Raw genomic sequence first — 21094 nt, forward strand, 5'->3', positions numbered from 1 at the left:
ATGCATATGCGAACACTAAGGGAGACCCACTCCCCAATAATGGGTAGAAGGTTTTTAGTACGCTGTAATCCACGTCTGTTTCAAGGGGCATTGCAGTTCCTCATAATTTTTGGAAAGCCTTCCATTCACTGCTTAGGCCAATAGTGTACAGGAGACCGAGTTGCTATAAATGGAAAAAACGATTTAGTTAAGGCTAGTGTTGAGCCACCCCCGTAGTGTTCGAGTTCGGTTCGGTTCGTCGAACACCCGTGTGTTCGCCGAACTGTTCGTCTAACTGTTCGTCGAACACCTTCGAACACCGTTAAAACCAATGGCAGGCAAACAAAAACACATAGAAACACATAGAAAACACCTTCAAAGGTGTCCAAAAGCTGACAAACTGCTCAGAAGACACAACTAACACATGGAAAAGTGACAAGTACATATAGTCATGCGAAAAGAAAAGAGGTGGAGGAGTAAAACGAGGGGGAGACACAGATATAGGCATGTCATGCCTTTCTAAAATCCAAAAAGTGAGAAGCCGACACGTTCAGTCCGCTCCTGCCCGTGCCACCTCCGTGTCGCCGGGTTTGTGCCTGAGCCGCGGTGAACCCTGACGGCCAGCCCCCCTCTCCCAATACTGGTGCCTGTCTGCTGGTGGGTCGAGCGAGCCCCCCTGTGGTGGAGGCAGCTCTAAGCATTTTAATTTAAATTGTCTCTCTAATTTGAATGAATACACTTTAAATCCATTTACAAGGATCTATTGGAGGGCAAGTCTCATGCCAGCAGCCGCGTAATTCCAGCTCCAGTAGCGTCCACTAAAGCTGCTGCAGTTAAAAAGCTTTTATAAGGATCGAGCTCGGCTGTCCACCGCAAGGCATCCTACTGCCAGTCCCAGCCCCTATGCCTTGGGGTGCCTCCTGATGCTCTTCACTGAGTATCCCGTGGTCCCGAAGCATTTCCTTTGAAAAAATTAAGTGTCCAAACTACAGGTGGTGTAGCTTGCTTAACAGCCGGGATAATCCGCTGACTAGCAGACACTGCTACTAGGCACAAAGTATTTCCTGGGCTAGATGCAGTTAAAAAATTGTAATTAGATACTCTCGTTGGATGCTGAGAAAGCATTCCATAGAGTCTCCTGGCACGCCATATATGATTCTCTTAAAAAGCTTGGGGTAGGGGTCTAGGGGACCCTTTTATAGCCAAAATCACGGCCCTGTATCACAATACGTCACCTAGGCTGAAGATAAATGGAACTGTAGCACCCTGAGGGCTCGGTTGCTACAGAGGTATTGCACCTCACCCAGAGGTGTGATATCTCACTCTCAGGTAAGGATGGAGTGTGGATCAGGACCCGACACTTGCATGCATTACACCACATTGCCGTGGGGCAGGGCGACCAATATGCCTCTGAGATGGGCACGACAGTCCCTGTCCCTGGCTGGATTGGGGGGAGGGAACACTGAGGAAGGGGAACCCTGTAGTGCAGGAGCAGGGAGGAAGCAGTTCCTGGGTGCATTGAGAAGGGAGTATAAAAGGTGGGCACCATCTTAGTTCAGTGCAGAGAAGTCTGAGCAGAAATGGCAGGGAGCAGGGGCTCTGCATGAGCTCTGCTCCGGAGGCGGGCCTAGTAACAGAGGCCCAGGCCTGGAAGAGGGAGAAGGAAGGAAGAGGAGCGGAGAAGGCTCCAGGAACGAGGAATGAAGGGATCCCAGGGGTGCGGACGGGCGAGTCGCCACCGCACGCCCGAATCCACCTGCGTGGAGGGGTCAGGCCAAAGGGGGAGACCAGTCCCCGAAACTAGTGGAGGCAGGAAACGACCCTCAGCTAGAAACCGGAGGCTGTGACATTTTATGTGGCGCAGCCCCTCGCTACACCCGCTAGGAAGGCACCACATAGGGTCAGGGAAACTGGCGCCAAGTTTACCAAGAGGAGTCCCGAGGCAGCCGGACAGAAGGGTTGGTAAGAAAGGCCAGACAAAGGACACACAAAGGGGGTCCTGTGACGCGCTCCAGAGTTATCTGGGAGTTGTCTGAGCCCCTCACCTGGTGAGCACAGTACGAAGTGGGCAGCCGTTACCTGCAGACGTGGTCTGGATAATAAGAACTGTGAGTAAAGGCCCTGGACTGCATCACTGACTCCGTGTCGTTACTGCTGCTGCCCTGCACCATCACCCCCATCCTCCGCATACACTGCCCTGAGGCTATACTCCTCCCGTGGGGAGTTATGCTACGCTCTGCTGGACCCACAACACCAGCCTCAGCGGTCTGCCCTGCAGCGGCGGTTCACTCTGACCGCAATCCACGGGTGGCGTAGTCGGACATTTAAACATCAAAACCACATAAATAGTTCCGCCACTGGTTTGACCACCCTGAGCCACGGAACCGGGTCGCCGCCACGAAGACTACAACCACCAGCATCCACCAAAAAGGGTCCGGCTCCGGGTGTCCCAAGGCCCAGGGGGTGCATCAGAACATTTTCATCACCTTTCACAATCACCAATGGGACAAGGCAGGGATGTCCTCTGTCCCCTCTCTTATACATCCTAGTGATGGAGCACCTGCTCTCATCAATTCGCCATAACCCCAATATTAGGTGAATTGAGGTGGGAGGCACCGAGTACAAGTGCTCTCTATTTGCTGATGATGTCCTAGTATATATCACTCAATCACATATATCCATCCATGCTGTTAAAGCTGAAATAGATCACTTTGTTACATGGTAAAATTTTAAAATCAATGCAGCGAAGTCTGAGGCCCTCGATGTCTCCCTCCCCAAATCCATATAGGATTCCATCCAGTCCAACTTTCCCTTTGCCTGGCCCTCACAGGGTATCAAATACTTAGGAATTCCTATTCATAGAGACCTCTCCCATCTATGTTATCTTAATTTTGGGCCCTTTATTGAACAACTCCATACAGACCACGGTTGGCAAGTTAGAACTGTAAGATTCACTACGTGAACCACTGGTGTTTTGTGGAAAAGCACATGTACACTGTGTTCCAAATTATTATGCAAAAAGTGTTTAGTAGTGATAAGGGAAGAATTTGTTTGTTTGTCAGTTAAACTCATTGATGGTGATGTGTGTCAGGGCTCTTTATATCACTGTAAGCAATTGCAGACACCTGTGCTAATTAGTTTGGCAGGTGTGTCCAATGAAAGGCAAGACTACTTAAGAAGGCTGTCTCACATTATTAAGCAGCCTACATTTTCTGCCAAAATGGGAAAGAAAAAGGATGTGTCGGCTGCTGAGAAGCAACAATTTGTGGATTGTTTAGGTCAAGGCATGATTACTATCAACATTGTGCGATGATCAGGATGAAGTGTCTTGGCAATCAAGAAGTATGTAGCTGATTCACAGTACACACGTGTGCGTGCTGATAAGGGCAAATTGAGGACTCTTTCCTACAGGCAATTACGTCAGGTTAAAAGAGCAGCGGCAAAAAAGCCTTGTCATAGCAGCAGACAAGTTTTTGAAGCTGCTGGTGCCTCCAACGTCCCCCGAACAACAAGATGCAGGGTCCTTCAGAGGTTTGCAGCTGTGCATACGCCATCCTGTCGACCTCCTCTATCCACTTCACACAAGCAGAAACGGCTCCAGTGGGCCAAACATTACATGAAGACTGATTTCAAAACTGTTTTGTTCACGGATGAGTGCCGTGCAGCGCTCGATGGTCCAGATGGATGGAGTGGAGGATGGCTGGTTGATGGACACCCCACGCAAACACGGCTACAGCGCCAACAAGGAGGAGGTGGAGTAATGTTTTGGGCTGGAATCATGGAGAGAGAGATTGTCGGCCCCTTTAGGATCCCTGAAGGCGCTAAAGATGAACTCCATAATGTATGTGGATTTTCTCAAACAGCACTTCCTGCCATGGTTGAAGAAGAAGAACCGTGTATTTCACAGCAAGATCATTTTTTTGCATGATAATGCACCATCTCATGCTGCACATAAAACATCTGCATCTCTGGCTGATATGGGCATAAAAGGGGACAAACTTATGGTGTGACTCCCATGCTCCCCTGACCTCTACCCCATTCAGAACCTCTGGAGCATCATCAAAAGGAGTGTCTATGATGGCGGGAGGCAGTTCACATCTAAGCAACAGCTCTGGGAGGGTATTCTGTCCTCATTCAAAACAATTGAAGCAGAAACCATCCAAAACCTGACAAATTCAATGGACGAGAGAGTTCAGAAGCTCCTTTCGAACAAGGGGTCCTATGTGAAAATGTAACATCACCTAGAATAAAGTTTTGAGTTGAAAACTGTTTGATTTCAGTTTCTAATAACCTGCTAATGCTTAGAATTTCAAAAATGACCATTTTTTTGGTCTTTATTAAAATGAAAAGGTTGATCGAAAAGTTTGGGGGATCTAAGAGTGTGGCAACCCAGTAGTCATGATTACTTCGAATTCTGACAATATGAGGGTCATGTTGCAGGTAGTGCAGCAAGAAGGCACTTATGTGTCTTGCGCATCTCGGAGCCCCAAAAGTATTTTCCGGGCTAGATGCAGCTAAAAATTATTATTAATTTTAAATCTGGTGGAGCTTAGTATAGATGGCCTAATAGGATCAGTGCTGCACACTGCTACAAAGCCCAAATTATTTTCCAGTCAAGATACAGATAAACATGATTAGTAATTTTAAATCTGGTGGAGCTTATTATAGATGGCCTAATAGAATCAGTGCTGCACACTGCTACAAAGCCCAAATTATTTTCCAGCCAAGATACAGATAAACATGATTAGTAATTTGAAAGCTTAAAACGGTTGGTAGGGTGATTTTAACCAATCATCAAGCTTTTACTCTCCCCAGGATGACACAGGGGTAGAAAAGTCATTTCGGATCCATGATTTGTTCATCTTTATGAACGTGAGTCTGTCTACATTATCAGTGGAGAGCCGCGTGCGCTTATCTGTCAGCACACCACCAGGAGCGCTGAACACACGTTCAGACAGAACGCTGGCTGCGGCTTATGACAAGATCTCCAAGGCGTAAGTGGCTAGCTCCGGCCATTTATCCAGATTGGAAGCCCAAAAAGAGCAAGGGTCCAGTGACACAGTCATGGCTTCAATGTTTACTTGGAGATACTCCTGTACCATCATCTCTAGGCGTTGACTATGTGTCAGACTTCTTGTCTCCTGTGGCCTTGCAAAGGATGGGCTAAAAAAGTGGTGAAATGATTCCGCAAAATTGATGTTACCAGCAGATACTGTGGTTCTGTTACGGTTTGAGTGCTGAACACTTGACGGTCCCACGGTTGGCAAGTTGGAACTGTGAGATTCACTACGTGCACCACTGGTGTTTTGTGGAAAAGCACATGTAAGATTCTGCAACAGTCTCTGCTGATACTCCTGCATGCGTGCATCCCTTTCTATGGCAGGAATAATTTCTGCAAATTTACTTTTGTACCGGGGATCTAACAGTGTGGCAACCCAGTAGTCAGGATTATTTCTAATTCTCACAATTCGAGGGTCATGTTGCAGGTAGTGCAGCAAGAAGGCACTCATGTGTGTTGCGCATCCAGGAGCACCAAGTCCCTGTTGTGTTGGTGGCGAGGTAACAATCATGCTTCCTTCCTCTGTCCTCTCCCCCCAACCTCGCACAACAGAAATGTGATCAAGGTCTCCCTCATCTGATGAGTCTTCCATCAGTTCGTCCTCCACTTCTTCCTGGGCTCCTGCACCTTCCTCACTAGTTTGGCTGCTACCATGCGCCCCGGTAAAACCATCTCCCCCACCCTCACATGCCTGCCGCCTTGGTGTTGCCGACCGTCTGGACCTTGCAGATGTTAGCCCTTCCGCATTCAACTCCTCCTCCTCTACTTCCTCCACCTCCTCTTGTGCCACCACCTGACTCCGAATTCTGTTTAACATGTGCTCCAGCATGTAAATCACCGGAATAGTCATGCTGATAATGGCATCGTCAGCACTAAGCATCTTCATCGCCATTTCAAAACTGTGCAGAAGGGTGCATAGGTCCCTGATCTGAGACCACTCCTCCAGCGTGATTTGCCCCACCTCTGGATCTCGTTGGCCCAGGCTATACGTCAGAACGTATTGCACCAGGGCTTGTCGGTGCTGCCACAGTCGCTGCAACATGTGCAGAGTTGAATTCCACCGGGTAGGCACATCGCATTTTAGCCGGTGAAGTGGCAGGCCCAACGACTTCTGTAGAGATGTAAGTCGCTGAGCTGCGGGATGCGAACGGCGGAAGTGAGCACACAGCGACCGTGCCCTCTGCAGAAGGCCATCTAGTCTGGGATAGTGGGCTAAAAATTGCTGGACAACCAGGTTCAACACGTGAGCCATACAAGGCACGTGTGTGACATTGCCCCGGCGAAGGGCCGCACCCAGGTTTGCAGCATTAGAAAAATGAAAAAGTCTTTATTACATGATTACACACTGACAACACAAGAAAAAATAAAAACAATTAAAAACAGACAAGGCATAACAATATTCATGGGGGAGGAATAATAATAGTGTTCCAAAGCAATAAATCCCCCTTAGGCCACAGGTATCATTTTTATTTTTACTATCTCATAATACAATAATGCTTATTGACCAAGCTATGTCGCCCTAGTAAAGGGTAGCACAGCACCACTAGACCAAATATGGGTGATGAACCAGACACTCCCAAGTAATCAGACCATACATTATAATAAATCAAGGAATGAAGGAATGAGTGGGAGTAGTAATCTACTAGAACTAGGGGCCCGTATAATATCAGCGTTTATCAAAACATGTCATCCCACCTGATGTACGATATAGAATCATGAGTAAAGGCCATGTATGGCAAAGCGGGCACTCCTAAGTGGTCAAGGGAAAAGTCAAAAATAATAAAATGACATAGTTATCTGTTGGCACCAGAGACCCTACGCGTTACGCTGCTAGACCGCAGCTTCGTCAGGGGTATGTTGTCAGTGGACACATGTGTATATTAAATAGTCTATCCAATTTTATGTGATTCCCTTCAGGTGAATATTAATGCCCTCACTAAGTCTCTCCAGCATCGTGGCGGATCGGACGGTCATTTCCTGTTTCCACAGCGTGCAGCCCACCTGCTGCGGTGTGACACAACCGGAATTGAATAAGACGTCATATCCGGTCGGCGAATCGCCGCCCCTTCCTATCTCTCATGCGTTCCACCCAGACGCCTTGGTGGAACGCAACCGGAGCTAAATAGAAATCATCATATCCGGTTTTAGGAACCGCCCCCTCAAAGATCGTGCGGGACACAGTCCCCCAAAATAGTCATGATAGGAAAAAGGCCGACATTCCAGGGGAGTACAAAACGCAAAAACATATATGTACCCCCGGAAGTAGCGCGTCCGCTACAAAAAATATACCGGTACAGAGACAAGAGGGCTAGCCCTGATCAAGGAACACACAGAGTTTCTCAAAGAAGCGGTGATGTTGTGTGCGACATGCTGGTGGAGCGCAGGCACACCTTTCTTTGAGAAGTAGTGCCGACTGGGCATCTGGTACTGGGGCACTGCGACGGACATAAGGTCTCGAAAATCCTCTGTGTCCACCAGGCGGAAAGGCAGCATTTCTGTAGCCAAGAGCTTGCAGATGGTGAAATTCAACCTCTTAGCTTTCTCATGGCTAGGAGGAAATGGTCTTTTACTTGTCCACATCTGAGGGACCGAGGGCTGGCTATTGTGCTTATACGGGGTTGATAAGGGTGTCCCCGGCAAACTGCCGGTCTGTGAGGAAGATGCAGGCAGACATGTTAGGTTGCCTTGATCCAAAGGTGGTGCTATCGATGTCGGACAACGCTCAACACCAGCTGGTGTTACCACCTCCAAAGAAAATGATGACCTGCCAATCACGCTGGCTGTTGCGGGTAAAGAGGTGGCAGGTCTGCGCCCCAAAACAGGTGTGACTGCTGTCCCCCCAGTCACAGAGGATGAAGAGGCCGCGGATGCACAAGATATGGCAGACGGTGGTTGGCCCGGCCGGCTAGGCCACATTGTAGCACACTGAGCTTCCCACTGCAACTTATGCTTCATGTCCATGTGCCGGTTCATGCATGAAGTACTCAAACTATGTATTTTTTGGCCTCTACTTAGCTTTTGCTGAAAAATGTTACAGATAACACGAGTTGGGTCATCTTTATCGATCTGAAAAAATGCCCAGGCTATGCAAGGCTTAGCACCCATGCGACCTGAAGAGCCACCACGACTTGTGGTGAGAGGCAGAGTTGTGTTTGAGGATGCAGTTGTTGACGTGCTTCCAGTACTACGTCTCTGTCCAGGAAGGCGCAACCTGACCTCGTCGTCACTAGCATCTTCCTCCACCTCCTCTGCTGACCTCATCTCTTGGCTGACTGTGGGTTGACAGTAAGTGGGATCTCCAACCTCATCATCATCACCTTGTGCGTTATCACACCCGTCGTCCTCAGAGCCAACCTGTTCCTGCCCTGACAAAAAACTAAAGTTGTCGCTCCAATCAGGTATTTGAGTCTCATCATCGTCTTCCTCATTGTCTCCACCAACAGGAGTTACAGTTTGGGAATGAGGGTCTACATTATGGTCAGAACCTTCTGCGTCTGGTCCTGGATCCAACTCATAAAGATTCTGGGCATCAGTGCAGATCATTTCCTCGTCTGGATTCACAGAAGCGCTGGAGTCGACCTCTGATTCCCAGGCTATAGTATGAGTAAACAGCTCTGCAGACTCAACCATCTGTTCTACCTCATACTCAGACGGGCAGCTGGAGATTTGGGAGCTGTGAGGAAGCAAGTGTGATTGGGGTGACACCTTTGAGGACTGGAGTATTTGTGATGTTGAAGTTGATGTGGAGGAGAGCCCACTTAAAGGAGCACTTGATATCGGTTGAAGCACCTGCTGTTTTTGTGCCTCATCTGGAATTTGTAGCGATTGGCGTGGCCGTAAGAAAGGGATCTTATCACATTGTCCGCTAAAAGAAGTAGACATTTTAGTTTGGCTGGAAGATGGTCTTTCTTCTGCAGATGTTACTGTTGTTTTAACACCTACCCCACGGACACAACCTTTTTTCCCCTTCCCAACACGCCTATTCCACTTTCCACCAGCAGCAGGCCTTTTTCCACTCATTTTGGTGGTTAACTAATTCACAACTCTGGAGTTGTTTGCACAAAAAACCAATGGATGGGAACCGAGCAGAGCTGAGTGGCCAAACTGTGGTATTAGGCCAAAACTATTGGCTGGGTTAGATGCAGAAAAAAATTATATTCAATTTGCAACCTGATGGAGGTCAGTATAGATGGACTAATAGAACAAGTCCCACACACAGCTAGAAGCCCAAATATTTTTTCAGAGGTAGATGCAGAAAAAAATTGTATTCAGCTTGCAACCTGATGGAGGTCTGTATAGATGGACTAATAGAACAAGTCCTACACACAGCTAAAAGCCCAAATATTTTTTCAGAGGTAGATGCAGAAAAAATATATATTCAGTTTGCAACCTGATGGAGGTCAGTATAGATGGACTAATAGAGAAAGTCCCACACACTGCTAGAAGGCCAAATATTTTTTCAGAGCTAGATGCAGACAAAAAATTATTTTTAATTTGCAACCTGATGGAGGTCAGTTTAGATGGACTAATAGAGAAAGTCCCACACACTGCTAGAAGGCCAAATATTTTTTCAGAGCTAGATGCAGATATAAATTATTTTTAATTTGCAACCTGATGGAGGTCAGTATAGATGGACTAATAGAGAAAGTCCCACACACTGCTAGAAGGCCAAATATTTTTTCAGAGGTAGATGCAGAAAAAAATTATATTCAGTTTGCAACCTGATGGAGGTCTATATAGATGGATTAATAGAACAAGTCCCACACACAGCTAGAAGCCCAATATTTTTTCAGAGGTAGATGCAGAAAAAAAATATATTCAGTTTGCAACCTGATGGAGGTCAGTATAGATGGACTAATAGAGAAAGTCCCACACACTGCTAGAAGACCAAATATTTTTTTCAGAGCTAGATGCAGACAAAAAATTATTTTTAATTTGCAACCTGATGGAGGTCAGTATAGATGGACTAATAGAGAAAGTCCCACACACTGCTAGAAGGCCAAATATTTTTTCAGAGCTAGATGCAGATATAAATTATTTTTAATTTGCAACCTGATGGAGGTCAGTATAGATGGACTAATAGAGAAAGTCCCACACACTGCTAGAAGGCCAAATATTTTTTCAGAGCTAGATGCAGAAAAAAATTATATACAGTTTGCAACCTGATGGAGGTCAGTATAGATGGACTAATAGAACAAGTCCCACACACAGCTAGAAGGCCAAATATTTTTTCAGAGGTAGATGCAGAAAAAATATATATTCAGTTTGCAACCTGATGGAGGTCAGTATAGATGAACTAATAGAGAAAGTCCCACACACTGCTAGAAGGCCAAATATTTTTTCAGAGCTAGATGCAGACAAAAAATTATTTTTAATTTGCAACCTGATGGAGGTCAGTTTAGATGGACTAATAGAGAAAGTCCCACACACTGCTAGAAGGTCAAATATTTTTTCAGAGCTAGATGCAGATATAAATTATTTTTAATTTGCAACCTGATGGAGGTCAGTATAGATGGACTAATAGAGAAAGTCCCACACACTGCTAGAAGGCCAAATATTTTTTCAGAGCTAGATGCAGAAAAAAATTATATTCAGTTTGCAACCTGATGGAGGTCAGTATAGATGGACTAATAGAGAAAGTCCCACACAGCTAGAAGCCCAAATATTTTTTCAGAGGTAGATGCAGAAAAAAAATATATTCAGTTTGCAACCTGATGGAGGTCAGTATAGATGGACTAATAGAGAAAGTCCCACATACTGCTAGAAGGCCAAATATTTTTTCAGAGCTAGATGCAGACAAAAAATTATTTTTAATTTGCAACCTGATGGAGGTCAGTATAGATGGACTAATAGAGAAAGTCCCACACACTGCTAGAAGGCCAAATATTTCTTCAGAGCTAGATGCAGATGTAAATTATTTTTAATTTGCAACCTGATGGAGGTCAGTATAGATGGACTAATAGAGAAAGTCCCACACACTGCTAGAAGGCCAAATATTTTTTCAGAGCTAGATGCAGACAAAAAATTATTTTGAATTTGCAACCTGATGGAGGTCAGTATAGATGGACTAATAGAGAAAGTCCCACACACTGCTAGAAGGCCAAATATTTTTTCAAAGCTAGATGCAGACAAAAAATTATTTTTAATTTGCAGCCTGATGGAGGTCAGTATAGATGGACTAATAGAGAAAGTCCCACACACTGCTAGAAGGCCAAATATTTTTTCAGAGCTAGATGAAGATAAAAATTATTTTTAATTTGCAATCTGATGGAGGTCAGTATAGATGGACTAATAGAGAAAGTCCCACACACTGCTAGAAGGCCAAATATTTTTTCAGAGCTAGATGCAGACAAAAAATTATTTTGAATTTGCAGCATGATGGAGGTCAGTATAGATGGACTAATAGAACAAGTCCCACACACTGCTAGAAGGCCAAATATTTTTTCAGAGCTAGATGCAGAAAAAAATTATATTCAGTTTGCAACCTGATGGAGGTCAGTATAGATGGACTAATAGAACAAGTCCCACACTCTGCTAGAAGCCCAAATATTTTTTCAGAGCTAGATGCAGAAAAAAATTATTTTCAATTTGCAACCTGATGGAGGTCAGTATAGATGGACTAATAGAATGATGCTATGCCCAAAAGATTTTACTTCACTAGGTGCAGTAAAAAAATTGGTATTCTATACACAGGTGGTATATCTTGCAACACAGATAGGCTACTCCACTGACTAACACACTCTGCAATAGGCCAAAAAGGATTAGCTTTGCTAGATTCAGCCAAATGCTGTGAAAAAAACTTGCACAGCACTGGCACAGACCTGCCTGGCAAAAGCTGATAGGAACTGATGTAACCTAGTCCTGAAAAGGACTGCAATTACAATTAGTCTTTACTCCCACAATCTATTTATTTAAGAGCACAGACCTGCCTGATAAAAGTAGTAGGAAATGCTGTAACCTAGTCCTTAAAAGGACTGCAATCACAACTATTCCCTACTCCCAAGCTATCTGTAGATTTGTGCGAAAATTGGCTTGAAATTAACAAGGTATAGCGCACACAGCAACAGCGGTGCCGTCTAACACGCAGCTGCAGCAGTGAGAAAATGGTGGCGACGGGGAAAATGGCTTGGTCTTATAGGGCAAGGACATGTGACATACACTGCCAATGACACATGCCCTTGCTTGTGTGAAAAAAAGCACTTCGCTCCGTGTGTGCGCTGCTGATAGGCTGACAGATTGCACCTCCCCACTGTAAATGCGGGAAAGAGAAAAAAAAATGGAGATCTTCATTATTCCTGCAGAGATCCATCCCCTGCCCCTCCCCCCACCCCGCTGTACTCTCAAACTGCGTATTAACATTAATTTTCATCATTACTGAGAAAAAATCCAGTTATGATTTTGGTGCACGAACAGTTATCGAACATAACCTCGAACAGCCGAATTTTTCTCAAATCGTTCGTGTTCGCCGAACGGCTCGAACACCGCCCAAAACAGCTCGAATTTGAGATTGGCGAACAGTTCGAGTCGAACAACGCTCATCTCTAGTTAAGGCCCTCTGACCTCCATGTCACTTTCAAAGGGCATTGGAGTGCCTCAAAATTTTTGGTAGGCATTGCACTCACTGTATGCCCTATAACTGTGTAGCCGAACCGCTGCTTTTGGTATAGAAGCATATCCTATAGGACATGTGTGGTTGACTGGCCTGATATTGCTGTGAATGGTCCCTGTTCGTCCTGCCCTTTCTCCTTTGCCACCACCTCATCCATCATTCATCACCTGAAGCTTTGTTTTAACGGAAGTCATAGAACTGGGATAGTAGCAGGAAAAGATTCAGCAATCCCCGGAGGAGGTAGGATATGAGCCAAAACGCTGACTACCTCAGGCCTAGCCGCTACTACATACATGCACTTGCATTCCAAGGAACAGAAAGCTAAGGAGATGGATGGCCTCATGATCATGAATAATTTACTTGTTGTGTAGGAGGCCGACCACTGCTGCTGTCTACCTTCTGAACTTTGTGTTGATGCCTGATTGAACCGCAATCCTCTATGGCTGGAGTACGTGTTGCATCCCAGTGTCCAACTGTGTCCCGGCTTCCACAATATTAACCCAGTGTGAAGGCGTCAGTGAGATGGACCATCCCTGGCCACATTCACTTGTCCACGTGTTTGTGGTTAGGCTGTCCTTCCCACTAAATGCACTGGGGAGGGCACAAGTAATGTTTTGGTATGCGCGCTTGTGCATAAGGTGCACCGGGACAAATAGGGGCGGCTGGGGACCGATAATGGACACCCGGCCGCCCCCTGGCAGCTGGGGACCGAGTGTGGACATGCGGCTGCCGGTCGGCTGGGGACTGAGTATGGATACCAGGCCGCCAACGCAGCCATGACATGGTGGCCAGCGTCTGCCTCCACAAGCCTAAAAGGCCTCATTTCAAGTGCAAGCAAGCTAGCAGTATGGTACTGCAGCCTGGGGATGGGTGGGTGTCAGGTTGCACACTTACACTTGCATTCCAAGAAAACAAAGCAGATGCTAACTTCTATCATCATCATGCTCCTCACCTTGGCACTCTCAACTCCCCTGATGGAGAAGCCAGGGCCCACCGGAGGATTCTGGTTGTCTGGTGGGCTCGTCCAATGCTGCCCTAAAGCAGGCCAGGCTAATAAAAGTGTGGGGAGGGTTACCGGGACAAATAGTGGCGGCTGGGGATTGAGTATGGAGACCTCGCTGCCGATGCAGCCATGAGGTAGTGGCCAGCTTCGGCCTCCTCCAAACTAAAAAGCCCCATTTCAAGTGCAAGCTAGCAGTATAGTATTGTAGCCTGCGGGTGGGTGTTTGGTTGGCTGCATATTTGCGCTTGCATTGCAAGGAATGGGGGAGGTACAAATGAACACTGCCCTGGGACAAGGACTTGCACGGGGATAGTTGCAAGTCTGCATCTTCTGATGCGGCAAGGATCACTTCTGATGGCCACACTTTTAGGCAGTGACCTGGGTGTCAGAGATGCTTCCAGGGGTCTTCACCATGCTGTTCCCATGTCTTTTCAGCACTGTATGCATGTGTCACACAGCACATGGCCAGATAAGGTTGTAAAATGTTAAAATGACATTTCCCGGTGAATGCATTTGTCATGGTTGAAAGCAATACAAAAGTGCAAAAACTCATAAAAAATGTTACTTGTGAACATAGCCCAAGGTGTGGAGGAGTATTTTAGTTTTTGGTTATTTGTTTTACCTTATACACAAGTCTTTACCCTGGAAAGGATGTTCCTTAACATATTTCACAGGATAACAGTTTCAGTTTCGTTTTTGAACGTTTTATTGTGAGCCCTTAAAAGTGGCTTAATACCTCTGACCACGTTGTTGACAGCAGTGACCTGGTGGTCAGAAATGCTTCCTGGGGCGATCCCCCTGCTGTCCCCATGTCATTTGAGCACTGTCACTATCGTTTTGGGCACTTTTTAGGCTTTCTAAAGACTACCGGGGGTGCCGCCGCAAAAATGCTCGGGTCTCCCCTAGACTAACATTGGGCTCATTGCTCGGGCCGAGCATCCGAGTATCACAGTGAGCTCGGCCCGAGCTTCGAGCACCCGAGCATTTTAGTTCTCGCTCAACACTATATGGAGCCCATTATACTGAATGGAGCAATATATGGGGTCTATTATACTGTGTGGAGGACTATGTAGTGCCCATAATACTGTATGGAGCACTATGTGGTGCCCATAATACTGTATGGAGGACTATGTAATGCCCATAATACTGTATGGAGGACTATGTAATGCCCATAATACTGAATGGAGGACTATGTAATGCCCATGTAGTACCTATAATTCTGTATGGAGGACTATATAGGAGGAAAATTACTTTTATAAAGGATACACTACTGAGGACAGTGTCTACTGGTAAGTTATATTCATCAATATCCCATTTACCTCTAATACTACAGGTACTGAAACTCTGAAACCTGTGGACCCTAGATCACTCGAATCCCTTCTGCATCGTATTGTAGAATTTACAATGGAAAACAAACACTCATGTAATGTAAGAAGAAAGTGAAATCGTTGGCATTGTACTATACCTACAAGTATATTTCTCTGTCGTATCTGTGCATCATGGATTGTGGTATATGTTAAAGGGGCCACTGAGACTCTTTCACCCGGGGCCCATGATAAGCTAGAATCGGCCCTGCACTGCGTAATGTACACACTGTTAGTATTCTGCTTTGCTTGCCAGATCAAATAGTCATCATGTGACTGCAAGTATGATATTTGCATACTTATAGTCATGTACCAACTAGATTCTCCTCTTCTTAAGAAAGGTGCATGAGAATCTTGTCAGTACGTGACTGTAAGTAAGAATAAATGTTCTGTTGAGAGAAGTGGATGAGAATCTAGTCGGCACATGACCATTAGTATTCAAATTGCATACTTGCAGTCAAATGACAACTCCTGGAAATGGCAAGCAGAGCAGAATCCTAACAGGATCAATTACCCTCTAATAGGATTTAACAGGCTGGAATGCTTGATGAAAATTCCACTAGAGCTTGACAAGTCATGCAAGATTATTCAGTTTGGAAAAACTAAGGTTTAGGTGCGATCTTATTACAATTTAGAAATATATGAGGGGACAGTACAGAGATCTTTCTAATGATATTCTTATACCAAGGCCTGCAACGGTGACAAGGGGCATCCTCTATGTCTAGAAGAAAGAAAGTTTTTACCATAATCACATACAGCAATTCTTTACAGTAAGAGCAGTGAAACTATGGAACTCTTTGCCTCATAATGTTGTAATGGTTGATTGACTAAAAAGTTCAAGGAAGGCCTGAATGCCTTTCTTGAAGAAAATAATATTACAGGTTATGGGCACTAGATTCTGTGATGATGTAAGGTGCCCCAGCGAGGTAGTCATGGGCGAGCTGTGGGCCCTGCTCACTCTGGCACCCTACAGACAATACGTGTCCTCCCTCTGATGTGTGGCCGTGTATGTGGTGCTCTCCATTTACTTCAGACCATCCGATCGTGGCTGTCTCCAGGCACTTCTCTTCTGGGACCAGGGCAGCAACAAATTCAGAGGACACGAGGTTCTTAACCATAACTGGGACTTTACTTGGGGAAGAGGAATATGTACAATATTTACAGGCAGATATAATGGATAAGGACCGACAGGTTATCATCTCCCTCACAGGCGCTGGCAACATCTTCAGCCCTGGTTCCCTCTTTAAGTGAAGCATCTCTGAGAATCTAATCTCTAGCCCAAGAGAATCTTCCTCATCAGTGACAGTATATCCGGATCCTATATCTCCTCCACATCTTAGCCTGGAGTCCTATCTTCCTCCTCTGCTGCCCGCAGACTGAAAGTGTCCCGGGTCCTCAATACCTCCGTTGAGTTTCTCCCGTCGGCTAACAGGACTCTTACGTAGGGAGATCTTTACACTGGTGATCCTACTGTCTGGGGTACGGAGCTCTCGTCTACCCTAGCAGCCACCATATAATTAGGCTGCCTGTATAGTTCACTGTCCAAACTCTCACTGAATGTTCCTGGAAACTCACCACAGGTTTCCTAGAGTGCCCACCCTCCATGGGCTGTCCTTTTACTCAATTAACTCTTCACTATCACCCTGCTAGCAGGCTCTTACTAACAGCTGTGCCCGACAGTGGCATCTTATGGCTGGTTACAAGTACTGCAGCCCACAAGGAATTATGTTAAACTAAGCTCTAGACATACTCAATGTCTGACCATGGCACCAAGTTCCCCCTCTACTCTATAGACTGGACCACTGCAGCTAACCCCTTAGCTTGGCCTAACAATAGTTCAAAGAGGTCTAACTATGGGAACATTGTAAACATGCCGTCAATCACCCAACAAATGAGCAAAACGTTTGTTGGTTGGGTGATTGGATTTTTATGTTCGCATTTAACTCATTTTTTTTTTACAGCACATCACCTCATGTAAACAGGTAATGTGCTGCTGATACATTATACATTTTATAAATAATTAAAAAATAAATAAATCTATAATTTCTAAAACAATCTGAGATTCTCATCAAATCTCTATGAGAATATATGGGGAGATAGATCAGACTTAATGCATGAGAAAAGAAGGAGTGTGGGAACAGTGGATTAAGCGACACACCAATTTTACTGTGAGGAAGCAGCTACAGTTCATACAGAAAAATGTCGAAGAAACCTTAGGAATAGTGATGAGCGAGTATGTTCTTTTAACCCTTTCGGCGAGCATGCTCAGGTACTCGCCGAGTATCTTCAGCGTGCTTGGGTGTTATGTTTTAGTCACCCCATGCTCATGATTTGCAACTGTTTGACAGCTTTAATACATGTGAGGAATGTGTAAGAAACAGGCATTCCTCACATGTATTAAAGCTGTCAAACAGTCGCAAATCATGTGCATGGAGTGACTAAAACATAACACCCGAGCACGCTGAAGATACTCGGAAAACACCTGAGCATGCTCGTAAATCTCGAGTAACGAGCATGCTCGCTCATCACTACTTAGGAACTTTTCCTTGAAGAGATGGTGACAATCATTCCTATAAAAAGTGGCAACATTGTTTATCCCAAGCTTTTGCAAAATAGTATCTGAATCGCGATTTTGAAGAATTTACACAGAAACCCCAGTGTAAGCGCTCAGCGGAGAGCGCAGGATAAATGTGAGCCGAGCCTTACTCTGATTTTTGGGAGGTAGAATGAACATATAGACAGCAGTACAAGAATAGTTCTTATTTGTATTTTTGCATGGTTCATTAGTGCGGTGTACATGATAAAGCGGATTTATTCTTCGGGTCGATGCTTTTACAGCGATAACAGATTTATATCGGGGTTTTTTTAGGTTTTGCTGCTATCACACATTAAAAATGCTTTTTTCTAAAAAAGTATTTTTTGTCACCATATTCTGAGAGCTGTAACTTTTTTATTTTTTAGTGAACAGAGTTGTATGAGGACTTATTTCTTTGCAGGACGAGTTGCAGATTTCTTTGGTACCATTTTGGGGCACATAATAGTTTTTGATCGCCTTTTATTTCGATTTTTCAGACACAGAATGAACAAAAACAGCAGTTTTATTGTTTTTATTTTTTGCAACATTCTACGCACAGTAAAACTGATAAGACCGATTTGTTCGTTGGGTCGGTCCGATTATAGATATACCAGATTTATATATTTTTTTATGTTTTGCTATTTTAACAGACTAAAAACAATATTTTACAAAAATGGATTTGTTTTTGCATCATCATATTCTGAGAGCTGTAACTTTTTTATTTTTGCTGAATGAGTCATATTAGGGCTTGTTTTTTGCGTTTTCGTTTATACCATTTTTCATACATATGACTTTCTGATCGCTTTTTATTCACTTTTTTTGTCAGTATGAAAAAGCGTCATTTTTGGCATTTTTTTTTTTTTTTTTTTTTACAGTATTCACCAAACAGAATAATATGCCAGTTTGATAGAGCGGGTTGTTACGGACACTGTGATACCAATTGTGTGTACCTTTTTTTTTTTTCTTTTTTTATCACAAACTGTGCATTTTGAGCTGCGAAACGGCTTTTCGTGATTTGTGTGCGCTTTTCTTTCTATTTTTTTCACTCGCCCAGGGAGATATGGGGGGAGACTCGGTACCCGGGCCTTTACTTCCTTGGGATGTCACGGCAGTCAGCTCCCGGGTCCGTACCCTGGGGTCACTCTTTAAAAGGGGGTTTGTTAACAGTTTTTGTCTCGTGAAGCCACCTGTGGTTCCCGGTAATGAGTACCAGCGCTGCTGCAGATCTCCGGGGGTGATGGAAAGGCAGCTTGGATGTTTTTGCTCCCCACAGGCGGAGCAGGCCCCCGGGGCAGGGTTGATGGAAGGGATGCAGGTGAGAAGTGGCCCGGTCGGGTCAGGGGGAATGACGGACATGCACACAGGGGGGTTCGCTTCAGTACCTTTACTGGTGTAGACAGCAGGTACGGTCCAGGGTACTTGATAGGAAGGGTGCACTTCTGGACTCTCCCCAGTGAGCGGGTATAAGGCCTCCTGATCCATTTCTTCCTTTCTCTAAAGCTACTGGCCAGCCTCAAACTAGGCCTAGCTTTTATGCTGTTTCACTCTCTCACCTGTCTGCTTGTAGTAGAACTTTTCTTTGGCTACCACTATCCCTGGATGCTGGGGCCTTCGTGGTTCCTAGTTCTGTAAAATGATGGCAGCTTCAGGTTGACCAGGGATCTGGAATCCTCCTGGTATGCCGGTTGTCCCTACTGGGTGTAGAGGACCCTGTAGGCGCGGACCCGGTGTCCGGCTTGTGTCCTGGGGTGAGCTTCAGATGCTCCTCTGCCCCCTTAACGCCTCTCTCCTCTCTCTCCTTGCCTCGGCTACACTTGGGGCCCTCAACTCAGCAGCAAACGTGCTGCTCCTTCACTGATCTACAGTGTCAGCACACTCTCCGACTGCCTAACTCCACCCTCCAGTATATATATTCCTAACAGGGCTCCCTCTGGTGGTATGAGGTGGAAGGGTGGAGGTGTCTGTTATGTAATGGGGGCCTCTGGTGGAGAAGTCCGTCCATGCACCCGTTTGGGTCCTGTGGTACCTGTGGTAGCAGGGTGCCACATTTTTCCATAGCTTATCTTACTTTTTTCACGTTTTTTGCTTAGTCCCACTGTGAGACATGTAGAATTTTGATTGCTGGTCTCATACACTGCAGTATTAGTGTACTGCAGTGTATGAGAGCAGTCAGTGAGTCACTGTACCCTGGGATAATCACTTGACCTCAGGGTAACATAGTAAGCATCGGGACTCGCCATTATCATCGCAGGGGTCCGATGGATACTAAGGAGTCTTGTGACCACCTTGCAACAACTGAAATACCACTGTCGGTTTTGACAACAGTATTTAAGGGGTTAATAGGCCTCGATCAGTCTCAAAAGCGCTCGGGCCGATACTGCAGGGTGTCAACTGTCACATACAGCTGACACTCGCGGGAATTGCCGCCACCGGGCGTCGCTATTCCCTTATTCCTGTTCGCCATTTTAAAACGGCAATGCGGGAATAAGACCCCTTAATGACCGCTGTTTTAATGTGTATCTGGGGTCGTTAAGGGGTTAATATATTGCAATCATCATAATATATGGTATTGTGTACTTATAATTGCTTATTTTGCCTTTCTACCTTGCTAATTCTTCTCTTTTCTCTGCTCTATGTAGAAACAGGAATTCTCTTGTCCTGCATTTATCATTCCACTGTTCAACTCCTGACCCAGCTGCTCCCTCCTCCCCCTGCCAGAGACTTTCCAGTGACTCATGAGTCATACAGGGAAAATTGACTTCCTGTTTCTACATACAGCTTAGATGGATTCAACTAGTCAGTTTTTAATCACATGATGTCACAGATCTAATGGAAAAGAGAAGAATTAGCTGAGTAGAAAGACAAAATGAGTAATTGTAAGTACACAGTGCTATGTAATATGATGATAGCAATATATTAAGAGGATACATTTTTTTAAGGGAGTGCTTCTTTAACCATATAAGCACTTTCAACCTATAGTACTCTACTAATTTACAAATTACAGTTCAGAAAAATGCAAACAGGAAATATCCCTTTAAAGGGAATCTGTCACCCTGGAAAGTTTTTTAGCTATTAATATGATGGCGCCGGCAAGTTACTGCTACTTCAGTCACTGCGCAGAAAAACAATGAAGCCAATGAGCATAAAAGGACAGAAAAGGTACACATAATCGCGCTATTGTAGGGCGCAGATGCGAGATTATGGGGCTACCAGTACACATCATAGGACACTGACGCTGATGGGAGTGGGGTGGTACGCAAATGAATACCAGAGGAAGTTTTTTTTTCTAGTCACCGCACGCCCTTGAGCCTTGAAGAACTCATTAACATACAGGATTAAAATATGATTTCTCAACAAGACCGCAGCTATGAGACAGACAGGTATGACTATTTCAAGAATTCTATCACCAGTATGTCCATGTTAATAGCTTAAAAACGTCCCAGGCAGTGAAAGATTCCCTTTAATAATAATAATCCTACTTTGGGTTTGCATATTTAATAGTTAA

The sequence above is a fragment of the Phyllobates terribilis genome, unplaced genomic scaffold (genome assembly GCF_046119375.1).
Source record: "Phyllobates terribilis strain yellow unplaced genomic scaffold, ASM4611937v1 Scaffold_4__5_contigs__length_816908805, whole genome shotgun sequence".
Lineage (NCBI taxonomy): Eukaryota > Metazoa > Chordata > Amphibia > Anura > Dendrobatidae > Phyllobates > Phyllobates terribilis.